General features: G+C 44.1%; 1 non-coding gene across 1 annotated transcript; it reads right to left on the bottom strand.

Moving 5' to 3' along the window:
* Positions 1–548: 548 nt before the first annotated feature.
* On the bottom strand, positions 549–622 carry Trnaa-agc (transfer RNA alanine (anticodon AGC)). Its single transcript has one exon. It is a non-coding gene; the product is annotated as a tRNA-Ala (tRNA).
* Between the last annotated feature and the right edge of the window lie 13,958 nt (positions 623–14,580).

Genomic DNA, 14,580 nt, shown 5'->3' with positions numbered 1-14,580 from the left:
CTAAAGCTTGTTGTGGTAGTTTATGCCTGTAATCCCAGCACTTAAGAGGCTGAGGCTGGAGGATCTGAGTTCAAGGACAGCTTAAATTATGTAGAGAGAGAAACTATGTCTTAAAAAACAAAACAAGATAAAAAGAAAACAAAAAAAAAGCATACTCTAGCCTGGTCTAGGTGTCTCATGCCTGTAATCCTAGCTACTCAGGAGGCTGAGATCTGAGGATCAAGGTTTGAAGCCAACCCAGGCAGGAAAGTCTGGTGAGACTTTTCTCTCCAATTAGCTACTTCTTTAAAAAAAAAGAAAAAAAGAAAAAAAAAGCTGGAAGGGGAGCATTGGCTCAAGCCTTGAGTGGAAAAGCTCAGGGACAGCACCCCGGTCCTGGGTTCAAGCTCTAGGGACCAGCATCTGTACACAAGTCAGTGTGTGTGTGTACGTGCACATGTACGCACACACACACACACACACACACACACACACAGAGCATATAACAACTAACATCCTCTTCTAGCCTACCTTACTTTGTATTATTTTCTTCAGTCTTTCTTCCCTCTCTACAGTGCTGGGGATTGAACCCAGGGCCTTGAGCATGCTAGGCACACACTTTACCACTCAGCCACATCCTGAATCCCAACCCCTTTCTGCCTTGATCTTTCCTGGTTGTGCTTCATGGGAGTTTCCCAAACAGGACTCCTCTGGAATGGCTTTGGAGGAGAAAGATACAAAGTAGATAAACCCAGAAACTTTCATAAATCAGGACCACTGGAAGACTGGGATGGCACTGAGAGCAACTGTTTTGCTGGGTTTTTCCTCACCTTTGGGGAATACAACGAGTCATAGTTTCCTTTAAGTACCTCTCCAGGATGTGTCTATGCTGTTTGGAAGCATCATCTCAGCTACTCTAACCTTGTACTGTTAACTCATACACATGAAGCTGAAGCAGGAAATTCAACCACATTCTATGTCTCTGTTCTTAACCAAAGAAATGCAGGCAATTTTTGCTTACCATTACCTGTGTTAGAATATCACCCTTCCTGATAAGAGGATAGGAGGTTCGGGCACTGGTGGCTCACACCTGTAATCTTAGCTACTCAGGAGGCTGAGATCTGAGGATCACGGTTCAAAGCCAGCCTGGGCAGGAAAGTCCATGAGACACTTATCTCCAATTAACCACCAGAAAACTGAAGTGGTGCTGTGGCTCAAGTGGTAGAGCGTTCACCTTGAGCTGAAGACCTGAGGGACAGTGCCCAGGCCCAGAGTTCAAGCTCCATGACCAACAAAAATAAAGGATAGGAGGCAGGCCCCTGGGGAAACAGAGTCAAGGAGTTTCCTGTCCCCCTTTGTGATGCAGGGGGTGAACATTGGTGATCCAGGGGATATTTTAGTAAATCAGCAGGAAGTGCTGGGTAGTTATTTTACACTGAGTTTAATTAATTGCTCATATCTTGGCCAAGTCCTTAGGAGTTTATGTTCCGGCCTTCAGCTGTGCAGAAACCAAATTGCCATCATAATGGCTCCTCTGGGAATGACCAGGATCTGGAGTACATATCCTCTCTCTCAATAAACAGACCAATGGGTGGATTCTAGGGCATGAGATAAACTTCAAAAGGGACTGAATATAGGTTTGCTCCTATTGAAGAAAGCCTATTTAGAACAACAAAGTAAAATGTTATTTAAATATTCTTCTTAGTTTTACACTCTTCCTTGGCTCCTCCTGTCTTCCTTATCATCTAGAAGAGGCAAACCGTGTCCAGAAACCAGTTACTAGCATCACCAGAATAAACCCACAGGCCAGGCATCCTCTGGGAAGGAAATCTTCTCTCTCTGTGAGCCTCCTGGCTCATATTAAATAGGTCTTTCTTGGGGCTCCCCGTTTTGTGGTACCGGGTTTTTTTCCAAGTGGAAATGGCCAGTGCAGCGGTCACACGGTGTCCTGTGGTAAGGCCGCCTGCAAGGCAGGCTGCCTCTGCTGCCCTCTGCTGGATACAGTGGACTTTTTCTGCTTGTTGGCATTGACTAATGTTCCCCTCCCCCAAAGTCTGTGATTCCTGTCCTCCAATTCTCCCCATCAGCATTCGTTAAGGGGTACCAAAGATTTCTATTGTTAAGCAGCAGGGCACAAAGCCACATTGTAGTTTCCAGGTGCAGTTTATCTAACACATCTGAGCGAATGGTTCTGGCATTTATCATAATGGATAATGGCTTGCTTCTGGGAAGGGCCTTGAAATATGGTCAGAAAATGTCTGAGCTCATCAACTACACTTGATTCTCATTTGATTTGTTGTCAGACTGTGATATCTCTTGACCTTGTCCCCACGTATTATGGTAGTTCCAATTTAGGAGCCTCTTAAACACAAAGCCTTTGTAACATAATAACAGCTGCTATTACTGTTGATTTGTTGGCTATAGCATCTGTGAAGTGGTAGTAGCTGAAAACAGTAGAAATCCCCAACATCAGCATTTGCTTGACCCTTTAAGCTGAAAGTCGAGTTGGAAGATGTTAATGTGATTGAAATAGGCTATCCTAAAGATAAAGGACACTGGATTTAAATATCTCTGTGTGCTCAATAACTAAGGATCAGAAATATGTCCATTTTTATTATAAAATAGGTATCTTTTTAGAGTCTGATATAGTTGTATGGGAATTCAGTTGTGAGAAACAGAGAAGCCACATTTTGAGAAGTTGAATTGGGAGTCTTTATTGGAAAGCCGGCAACTGCTGTTGGACTCCTGTCCCAAAGACCTGCAGCCATCTTAATACACTTAACACTGCTAGAAAACTGAGCCAGGAGAGCAGGAGAAGAAAGAAAGAGCAGAAAATACCAACAAACCAGATCAATTCCAATGGAACACTGAAGTGGAACACCATGTTTGCCATAGGAGAGCTAGGAGACATGAGACATGGCATAATGGCACCTGAGCTAGTACAGGCCTAAATAAGGTCACGGTCAGGGGACAGAATCACAGAGAGCCTGAGAATCTGAGGAGTTCAAGGCACTGGACTGACAGATCCAGTAACCTATCCTCCAAATCCCTGCCCCTGCCGATACGAATACAGGCACACCCATCACCTAGGGGTGGGACTTCACCTTCCTCTATCAGATGGTGCCAGTTAAACCTATTTCCCTACCATCTACTATGTGGCCAAGATGGTGCTGGTTAGTCCCAGTATCCTTATTTCAATACAGGTGAATAGTGTGGAGTCTTGGGGTATACTTCTGGAAGGATCCATTTCTTTGGCATGGAAGAGGCTGTTAGCAGATGGATGTGTGACAGTATGTTGCCCCCAAAGGATAAATTTTGTAAATGTGAATGAACACTTAGTTCAGATGACTGAGGTCTTCTGGGCCTACTGGCCTCATTAGAAGATAGGATACTGAATCCCGCATCAAAACAATAATGATTGGGGGGGGGGGTGGAAAAGGAGGGCACTCAAGTGCTTTTTATTAGTATTTTTTGTGATTAATACATTATATTTTTTCTAATAAATACTGAAATAAATGCATAACTATTCAAATAGGAAAAAGAGACACCCCCACCCGCCCTGTCTTGACCCTGTTTGATAAGCATTACAGTTAAGTTATCCAAATATATTATATCAAACAATGGAATTCCAGTAATAGCAAAGTCCACTGCCCACCCCTCTCGCCAGACACTTTCAGCTGTTTTTAGCTATTGCTAATGATATATACTTCTGTATTCCAAATGGAGTAGTTTCCATGAGCTAAAATTTCCTGTATCTGTTACCTAATAAATGTGTTATCTATTCTAGATATGCCTGAGTTGATTTGTTATTAGGGTACATGGGGATTTAACTTTCTTCTATCCAATCTTCTAACTTCCCCCCATCCTCTGAAATTGCTTTCTTCCCACTTGGTAGAGCTCCAGGTTTGAATTCAAGCTGTGTGACCTTGGGCAAAGTGGTTATCTGTACTTCAATTTCCTTATCTTTTTTTTTTTTTGTCTGTCAAGGAGCTTGAACTCTGGCCCTAGGCACTGTCCCTCAGCTCTTCAGCTCATGGCTACTGCTCTACCATTTGAGCCACAAGGCCACTTCCGGCTTTTTTTCCTGCTTATGTGGTGCTGAGGAATTGAACCCAGGGCCTCATGCATGCAAGGCAAGCATTCTACCACTGAGCCACCTTCCCAGCCCCAGTTTCCTTGTCTTTGAAATAGGATGTTGACTATAACAATACATAAGATGATTGAATGAGTCAAGTTATGGAAAGCTGTTGCCATGGCACATAGTAAGTATTGGCATTTGATGAAAAAAAAATTTTTTTTGTCAGTCCTAGGGCTTGAACTCAGGTCTGGGCAATGTCTCTGAGCTCTTTTTTTCTCAAGGCTAGGGCTCCACCTCTGAGCCACAGTGCCACTACCACCAGATTTCTGGTGGTTAATTAGAGACAAGAATCTCACATACTTTTCTACGTGGGCTGGCTTTGAACCATTATCCTCAGAAATCAGTTTCTTAAGTAGCTAGAATTACAAGTGTGAGCTACCATGCCTGGTGAAAAATTTTTGGTTGCCTCAAAATTCTGTGTTCAGGGCTGGGAAGGTGGCTCAGTGGTAGAGCGCTTGCCTTGCATGCCTGAGGCCCTGGGTTCGATTCCTCAGCATTACATAAGCAAAATGAAAAGCCGGAAGTGGCGCTGTGGCTCAAGTGGTAGAGCGCTAGCTTGAGCTGAAGAGCTGAGGGACAGCGCCTAGGCCCAGAGTTCAGGCCCCACAACCGGACCCTCCCCCCCCAAAAAAATTCTGTGTTCAGATTACTATAAACACATAAATGATTGTTCACATTTCCTAGGTGGACAACTTATTTTCCTGGAGTTGATAATTGCATTGCTTTTCTCCCCCCTCACTTTTGTGTGTATGTGTGTGCCGCGGACTGTCCAGACCCGCAGGACTTCAACCAGGGCAATGAACCTAAGCAAGAAGGAACGAAGGGACAAGAGACACGAAGGACAGCAAGACAAGGATTCTGATCAAGCTGCCAAATTTTATTCTTCACACAGGGGTATTTATATGCTTAGAATAAGGAAGCTTTTTCATTGGGCGTAGCAGCTGCAGGATGCTTGCTTAGGGCAATGTGAAAAGGTGGTCAATAGCAGCTACCTGGCCTTTGTTTGGGGCAGGATGCAAAGACCAGATTCTGTAAATAGCCTTGAGAGATGTTCCAGCGAGATAGTCAAGCTTATAATGCAGAGAGACTCCCTGCAGGACTCCCGACATCTCCCCCTTTCTTATTTAGAAAATTGACCATCAATTGTTGGTGCTCTTTTTAAGGGGGTGACAGAGGCTCTGTTCCTCTAAGGGGCCAGGGTTTTTCTCCGCTCTGAGAAAGCATCCTCACTCGGGGAGGGGAATTTTACTGGCCTTGGCATGTTTTTTGAGGAGACGGCTTGTGGGTATGCATGCCAACCGTCATGCACCAGAGCTTGCCACTCAGGGGTCTTGGGTTTTGGGATCTCGCGGATCCATCCCCCTGCAGTCTTATCTGCACCCTTGATTTGAGCATTTTTTCTTCCTCCCATAGGTGCATCCTCCCCCAAGCAGAGGGGCCTATAGGAGGAGGGGTGAACTATTCCTTATGGCAATAGGTCTTGCCCGTTGAATGGTCAGGAGTTATGAATGAGGAGAAGGATTTTCTAAATAACAAAAAGGGGGGCTGTTTCCCACTGGAACAAGCTCATGGCAAAAACACTAATTAAAAGCCTGGGGTAAATCCTAGATCTCAATGCCGCAGTCTGCCATATCAAGGCGATGGTGATGAACCTGTATGGGCTTAGAAACCAAGAGATTAATCCGTTATTTAATAAATTCAAACAGGAAGGTCCATGTCTGGAGTTCTAGCTGCATCTGCAAGAGAAGAGGCATCATCCATCATCCTGGGGGGAAGGTTTCCCCTGGGTTGTGGTAAGCCATGCACCTGTTTTATCAAGTGTTCTGGCAGCCACCTTGGGGCCACTTGTTCTTGATCTAAAAGACAAAGAGTGGCAGGGAATGGTCTACCTGTAGCTTGAGAGGGCATTGCCCCTTGGCTTTGTTTGCCGAAAGTATGCGAGCTGGGGACTGAACTTTGAAATGCGTTGGTAAATGGCGAGCCCCATGGCGTGAGCGGTCCCTACTCCAGCACAAAGCCTGACTAACGCAGAGAGGTCACCCTTGTTTTTATGTGGCCGGAGGACATCTTGACATGCCGGGTTAGAATTTTCAAAGGCAAGATGTTTAACAAAGGCACTTTCACTTTCACTAGGCCCAAGAAGCCTTTCTGCGGCCAAGTTAAGCCATGAGACAAAGTCACTGTAGGGTTCCTCTGGCCCCTGTCTAACCTTTGCCAGGGAAGTAGTAGCCGATCCCTTTTGAGGGAGACGCTTCCAAGCATAAAGGCCAGCGTTCTGAATTTGTGCCAAAAGTCCGGTAGGAAAGCACGCCTGTTTAGCATTGGTATCAAAGGGCGCATTACCCAAAAGTTTAGTATAGGTCCAGGTTTTTGAAGATGTTTTAGCCAAATTTTTTTGCGCGGTCTCTCTACATTGTTCCTTAAAGTCCGCATTCCATAAAACAAAATCACCCCCACTAAGGGTGGCGCGGGCCAGGAACTTCCGATCATTAGGGGTGAGCCAGCGCGCACTTTGGTTTTCTAACAAGGCTAACGTATAAGTGGCAGTCGGGCCATATTGGGCACATGCATTTTTAAGCTTTTCAATAAACCGAAGGCTAAGCCTCTTATACTCTTGTTGGCCTTTTCCCTGGGCGGGTTGTTCCTCTTCATCCCCAGTATCCTGTTCCTCATCTTCCTTTTCCTCCTCTTCTGATTCATCCTCCTCACCCTCTGAGATCTTATCTGTCTGGCTCCGAGTTACTGGAAAGGCGAGAACTGATTGATGGCGTGATCTAACCTTAATTTTTTCAGGCGGTTTTGGCGTATCAGCCAAGGCCAGTATGCGGAGTTCATAATCAAGGGACCGCAGTTCTTTTAAAAGTTGAAGGTGTTCTCGCCTATGTTGAAGAGTCTCGCGTAAAGGGGACAGGTTAGGTAAAGGGGGGGGAGAAAAAACATCTGGATCTGGAGTGGCAGTGGGCCCTTGAAAGGCTGGGTCACAAAAGGGAGGGGGCGCATAGGAGGAATGCGGAATATTTGAGGTAGAGGGTTTAGTCTGAGGTAGGGGGTGACTGAGTAAGGGGGGCCAATCATGCTGATGATATTGAGCCTCCTCCTCGGGATTTAAATTATCCTGAGGGGAATGGGCAGTCTGGGGTACAGGATAATAATGTTCATCTACCTTTTGAGAAGGAGTTTCAAGATCTAATACAACCGATGGGCAAGCCGCGGGGGGCCGAGAGGCATGTTGGAGAACCTCCTCTCCTGTTTTTACAAGTTTTAAAATTCCACTATCAAATAGAGAACCTTTTAAAACTTCATTAATCAAATTCCAATAGGAAAAGGCGGTAGCAGGAACCTTTTCCGGACCAAAGGTTTCATAATAATCTTTTAAACAATCTCCTACTCTTTGCCATCTTTTTGCATCTATGATTCCTACAAGTCCTCTATGAATGAGAAAAATAATTCTAAATCCTTTTTCTTAACCCGCGTTCCCCGTGTCTTGAAGGCCTCCCTGAGGTCTGACAGAAATAGATCATGTGACGACATTGCTTGTCCCATGGTGGGTCGGTCACTCACCTTGCGCCATCCCCACTCTCCTCCTGGATCTGTCTCTCGGTGGGGTCTGTCGAGGCGATCTCACGATCTCGGAATGTACTTGGCCAAGTTTTCCCGGAGGACGGCGTTCCTTCCTTAGTCAGAGGCTCGAGCCCCACGTTGGGCGCCAGTTGTTCCGACCCGCAGGACTTCAACCAGGGCAATGAACCTAAGTGAGAAGGAATGAAGGGACAAGAGACACGAAGAAGGACAGCAAGACAAGGATTCTGATCAAGCTGCCAAATTTTATTTTTCACACAGGGGTATTTATATGCTTAGAATAAGGAAGCTTTTTCATTGGGCGTAGCAGCTGCAGGATGCTTGCTTAGGGCAATGTGAAAAGGTTTGTTTGGGGCAGGATGCAAAGACCAGATTCTGTAAATAGCCTCGAGAGATGTTCCAGCGAGATAGTCAAGCTTATCATGCAGAGAGACTCCCTGCAGGGCTCTCGACAGCGGACTGGGTTCTGTCCTGTCGGGACCACGGAGGACACCTAGGGGAGGAACCTGGAATAGGATGGGAAGATGGCAAACAGACAACTCACACACAAGAGGAGTGGATGCTGAGTGTGATTTAATGCAGAGGATAACAAACTTTTATAACAGAAGTCTTCATGAGAAAGGGCAAAAGGTTACACAATCTTGCTGCATGGCTTCATTTTTGGGTGGTCACCAGCTGGTCACCTGATAGGCACTTGTTTCCGGCTTATCTCTAAGAAATACAACGATTACGATGTTTGTCACCAATTAACCATTACCTATCTTTATAGAGGCCTTAACTTTCCCATAAGATCTTTCCTGTTTCTTCTTTAATAGTAAACCTCAAGGAGACCTGGATCTAGCAAGTCTCTTAGTAAATAGCAGGAAATTCTTTCTCCTAAATAGTTATCTCAGCAATTGCCATACATTCTTTCTGTTCTAGCTGAGCCTACAGCTTCTTGTAAATCCCTTACAAACAATTCCTTCTGCTGAAGTGACTTCGTGAAACCCCCAATATTTTATATTTACTTATAACTTGTCTACTAGCCTCCATAAGAGGGGCTTTCAGGGTAGCACTTAACTCTGGTGAGTTAGTCATATTTTTAAGACACTCATCAGATATTGGAGTCGTCAACACTCTTAAGAAAGAGTTTTGAATAAGGGAACATTGACAATGAGTAAGTACAAAGAGCAGTAGAAACAGTAAAAGATTAATAGGCACTCTTATGAGGAAAAGAAAGGCAGAAACACATCTTTCCCAGGGGTTTGCCAGCCTTTCCAGGAGTAGGCCTCTTAGAAGCCCTATTCTCCGAGGTAGACTTCGGTGAAGGCCCAAAACTCAGAGATAGGTCTCTGTAAAGCCCCATTCTCTGAGGTAGACTTCGGTGAAGTCCCAATACTCAGAGATAGGTCTCTGAAGCCCCTATCTTAGGTCTGAAAGATGGTTTCCCATGTTAAGCAGACTCCACTGGAGTAGGCGTGGCATGTGTGTGTACAAATGGCTAATTCTTAAATCCTCCAAAAGGCTCTTAAGCCAAAAACCTGTATCAAACAATCTTTCAGCTCTGTTTTTCCTCCTAAGTAGACCCTTCAGGTAGCCTCTTCCGGTCTTCTTGCTGTCTTTGCCAGCTACGCAGAAATCATACTGGTACCACCTTCCACATCATCTATGTAATTCTTCTGTTTGTCATCTGTGGTTAATTCTGTTTTCTCAGGTAAAATTCATGTGATGGAAAAACATCTACCCATTAGGGTCAAGAATGAGAACAGGGGGCTGGGAAGGTGGCTCAGTGGTAGAGCACTTGCCTTGCATTCATGAAGCCCTGGGTTCGATTCCTCAGCACCACATAAGCAAAAAGAAAAAAGCCGGAAGTGGCACTGTGGCTCAAGTGGTAGAGCGCTAGCCTTGAGCTGAAGAGCTGAGGGACAGCGCCCAGGCCCAGAGTTCAGGCCCCACGACCGGACCCCCCCCCAAAAAAAAGAAAAAAAGAATGAGAACAGGGGCTTCCACTATTTGGTATGAAGACTTTTTCAGATAACTCACTTGTTTTAAGAACTATGTTTATACTTGTGTCCCTAGACCTTTTCTCAGGAAGGAAGGGAAGGGATAATAATAACATAGTTGTAAGAATTAAATAACTAAATGCATTAAAATGCTCAGTGAAGTATTTCAACTTCCTAGGGCCAGTGGGACTTGAATCCACAATCGGCGAAAGGAGTCACCAACACTCAATTGGGCTAGGAATCTTACTAGCCGTGACAACTGTTCCCTACTATATCCACTATATGAGGACTTTAAAGAACAGCAGTAAAGTCAAATAGTTCAGGGTGTTTAAAGACAAGATCCATAGGAGGGGGGCTGGGAAGGTGGCTCAGTGGCAGAGCGCTTGCTTTGCATGCCTGAGGCCCTGGGTTCAATTCCTCAGCACCACATAAGCAAAAAGAAAAAAGCCGGAAGTGGCGCTGTGGCTCAAGAGGTAGAGCGCTAGCCTTGAGCTGAAGAGCTGAGGGACAGCGCCCAGGCCCAGAGTTCAGGCCCCGTGACCAGACCCTCCCCCCCCAAAAAAAAAAAAAAAGATCCATAGGAAGGCCTCTTGCAGGTGGCCAGTGGTAATTTTGTAATCAACAAAGAAGTAAGTTACAGAAGCAGATTACAGATAGTGATTACAGATAGTGATTACAATTCCGGTAACCAATAAGTCATCAAGGCAAAGTTCTTATCCCAGATCTTCCCTTTGTTCAGTTACTGGTTTGGGGTTTAAATGATATGGACCAGAACACATTCCAAACAGCTTACTTATCACACCTAAAATCAAACTACCTTCCAGGTTTTCTGGCTCTTTCTGAGTTTCACTGTTATTTACCAAATTCCAGTAACCTTTTGTTTGACCTCCTAATTTTCCCAGGCCTTTATCTCTAGATTTTTCCTTTTAATGACTAGCCTGGAGTTTTTCCTAACTGGGAGATCCTGCCTGTCAAATTTGGCCCTATTCTTACTCATTTTGCAAATTTCAGTAAATGCCAGGATACAGTTTGTTCCATTCCTAGAGTCTGTACTTATGTTTCTCAGGTTACCTTGGACTTGTTTGTCCCAGTTAAATTTCATTCTTCCCTGGTCTAATTAATACTCTATTTGGTTAATTTAATGTGATTTTAACATTCAAGTAAGGGTAACTATTTTATTTCAATCACTATGTTTTTAGGCTATTGAATATGTACTTAGCAATGTACATGATCCAGGGGAGCTATTGTTAATATAGATGGATTAATATTCGTCAAGCTTTTGGGTGGAAATAAAGGCATATGGGACTACTTTTTCTGATAGTGGAGAAAAGTTGTATATATATGTATATGCACATATATATTATGTATATATATGCATATATGTATGTATAGTGTGTGTGCATATTGATATGTTGATATTGTTGTTTTTATACTAGAGATTGAACCTGGCCAGGAATTTGCACATACTAGCCATGTGCTCTACCAGTAAGCTATATTCTCTTTTCCTTTTAAGCTTCATTTTTTAGAGACAGTCTTACTATGTAGCTCAAGCTGGTCTGGAACTCACAATCCTCCTGCTTCAGCTTCCCAAGTGCTAAGATTACAGGTATGTATCACCATACCTAGATTTAGGTTTGGCCATACTAGTCCCTTTTTCCTAAACCTCAGTGAATTCTGTGCTAAAAATGCCACCTTTCCATTTGGTACAGTGAAACGTTATTCCCGTGAAACACCAACAAAATGCCACTGGTAGATTCTCAACCAAGCAGACCCAAGTCAGTATGAAACTATGATCTTCCAGAGCTTCACATCCTACAGCTCAAAAAATCACTGCAAAGGCATGTCAGAGTCTGAGTTGTCATCTTACCGCTATCTTAGAACTGTGGAACAAGAAACTCACTCACGATATTGAAGGTAGAAGCTGGATGCCAGTGACTCACACCTGTAATCCTACTCAGGAGGCTGAGATCTGAGAATCACCATTCAAAGCCAGCCTGGGCAGGAAAGTCCCATGAGACTCTTACCTCCAATTAACTACTAGAAAACAGGAAGTGGTGCTAGCTTTGTGCTGAAGAGCTCAGGTAACAGAGCCCAGGCCCAGAGTTCAAGCCCCATGACCGACACCCCACCCCACCCCCCTGCAACAAAAAAAGTAGATTGGGGGTCTCCAAACTCCAAATTAATGTTTTTGCCACTAAAACAGAGAGTGATAAAACTAGAGCTGCAAAGGGCCTTCAGGATGATCCAACCTAGTTCTGATATTTTTTCAGATAATGGAGACCCAAAGAAATTTAAAGGTCTTACCCAGGTATTGCTTAACCCTACTATCAGACAACCTGGGCTACATAGTGGGATCCTGTCTCACAGTACAATCAAGAAACTGGGTGCGTGGCTCATGCCGGTAATCCTAGCTACTCAGGCGGCTGAGTTCTGAGGATCCAAGTTGAAACGACAGCCCAGGAAGACAAATCCAAGAATATCTCCAATTAATCAGCAAGTGGGGTAGAGTGCCTTGTGGTAGAGTGCCTTGTGCAAAAATACCAAACAAGAGCACATGCTGCAGTACTGGCACAAACGATCATCAAAAACAACAAATCCCCACTATTATGTCCAGAGTTTTTGGGTGAAGTTTTCTTACCTAAGCTTACTCTCAAGATGAGTCACTGCTCAGTCAAATGAAATTATTATTTAGACTAGTAGGTCCCAATCCCTGAGCTGGTGATGGACCATTAGCTTCAGAATCACCAAGAGATGTTTAAAAAGAAACATGCCTGGTCTCACATTCTGTGAAGATTCCAGTTCAGTGGATTTGAGGAAGGACTCCAGGAGTCTATGTATTTAATTAGCCCAGCCTTGGGGAGCCAATGCTAACAGAAGCCAGTGTTTTCCATTCTTCTCTTCTCTGTGAGATTGGCCTATGGTAATTTCCAGTCAAGAGCTAAGTCAGAGGGAGTCAGTCCTGGGCCAGGAAGGAGCCTCTGACATTATAAATAGGCAAAACCAAGCTCAAGGTGATGAGAGGAGAGAGGACAGCTGGTGCTACCCTTGCCAAGAGGAGATTGATCTGAAATGGAAGCACATCCAGGAAGGGAACAGAAAGTGATCGAGGAATACCAGGGCTCCCCTCCCAGGGACAGGCAGCCACAGAATCAGAACTGGCAGCTTGACCTCTTTGGGGGAAAACATCATTCTGAAATCAAGGACATCCGCTTAAATATTTAAAAACAGAATATTGGAAAGAATACACATTTAAAATGTATATAGAAAATGTAACAGTGGATCGTCATGAATAATGGACAAAGACAGGAGCTTGCATTTTACCATCTTTTGCAAAATAAAAGCAAGAAGTGATCGTTGAAACCTCTTCTGGTAAAGTGCATCAGGAGCATGGCTCAATGAGAATCATTCTAGCTCCCCTTCAGGTTCTTTGTAGAGACTGGACCCCTTACTGACAAAATCTTTGTGTGTGTGTGTGCCAGTCCTGGGACTTCTGCTCAGGAATTTGGCAGTGTCCCTGAGCTTTTTGTTGTTGTTGTTGTTCAGGGGTAGCACTACTTCTGTCTTTTTTGGTGATTGATTGAAGCTAAGAGTGTCATGGACTTTCTTGCCCAGGTTGGCTTTAGATTATGGTCTCAGCCCCCTGCATAGTTAGGATTATTACAGGTGTGAGCCACCAATGCCCACCTACATTTTTTTTGAGACAGGTTCTCGCTATATAATTCAGGCTAGTCTTGAACTTAGAGTTCTTCAGCCTCACTACTCTTTAGTCACTTCTCAATGACTTTAAAAAAAAATAGCTTTTAACTTTTAATTTAGGGAATCACTCTTACTCATAATCCTCATCCATGGGTTCTGAGGACAAGTCCACCCCTAATTTAGCCAATCACAGAATGCTATCTTTAGTCATGATCATTGTTTGTTGTGGTTGTTTTAATCAGAAATTAGCACTGGGCCAATCAGAATCAGCTCTGTGTTTTTGATAGAACTACAGAGTGAAAGAGAGAGAGAGAGAGAGAGAGAGAGAGAGAGAGAGAGAGAGAGAGAGAGAGAGAGAGAGAGAGAGAAAGAGAGAGGATAGTTTCCAGTGTTTCTACTGGACATGGCTAACATGACAGAACTAATATAGTTGCTGGTGAGTGTCTCCCAGGAGAGGTTGACTTAGGAAGAAGCCAACATATGAGTCACATATTGACAGATTTATGAAAATACCATTTTAGCTATGTTAGTTAGGTTTCAGCAACTTATAATCAAAAGAACTATCACCATCATAATTCCTCAGGATTCAGAGTCTGGGGTAGGAAAGTGGTCTTGTGTATTTGGAAAAATTATGACAATTCTGATATATTGAGAGGGAACAAGATTGAGAACAGGAAATGGGTTATGGCTTTCCTCACCAGAGTACATGTAGTCGAGAATAGGCACAAGCTAGTCTAGAAAACCTAGCTGAAGTCTCACAGCTAGATTACAGCACACCTCTTCTGAGGTCAATTGAGTCATCTCTTAGGGAAAACAGAAGTAAAGGAATACAATCATTTCTTCATATAACATTGTGGACAATGTGGTAGGATTGTATCATTTTATCATTCAGGGAGATCTGCCTTTTATTGTCTCGGAACCCAGATAGAAATTTGCAAGAGCTCTTTTTCACACAGTGTTCTCTCCATGCATATAAACACGGACCACATTTCAACAAAAGTTAAGTTTTAGGCTGGGAATGTGGCTTAGTGGTAGAGTGCTTGCCTAGCATGCATAAAGCCCTGGGTTGTATTCCTCAGCACCACAGACACAGAAAAGAGCCAGAAGTGGTGCTGTGGCTCAAGTGATGGAGTGCTGGCCTTGACCAAAAGAAGCTCAGGGATAGTGCCCAGGCCCTGAGTTCAAGCCCCAGGACTGACACACACA

The sequence above is a fragment of the Dipodomys merriami genome, unplaced genomic scaffold (assembly GCF_024711535.1).
Source record: "Dipodomys merriami isolate MVZ:Mamm:240054 unplaced genomic scaffold, mDipMer1.0.p SCAF_14, whole genome shotgun sequence".
Classification (NCBI taxonomy): domain Eukaryota; kingdom Metazoa; phylum Chordata; class Mammalia; order Rodentia; family Heteromyidae; genus Dipodomys; species Dipodomys merriami.
This window is presented reverse-complemented; position numbering and strand designations above follow the sequence as displayed.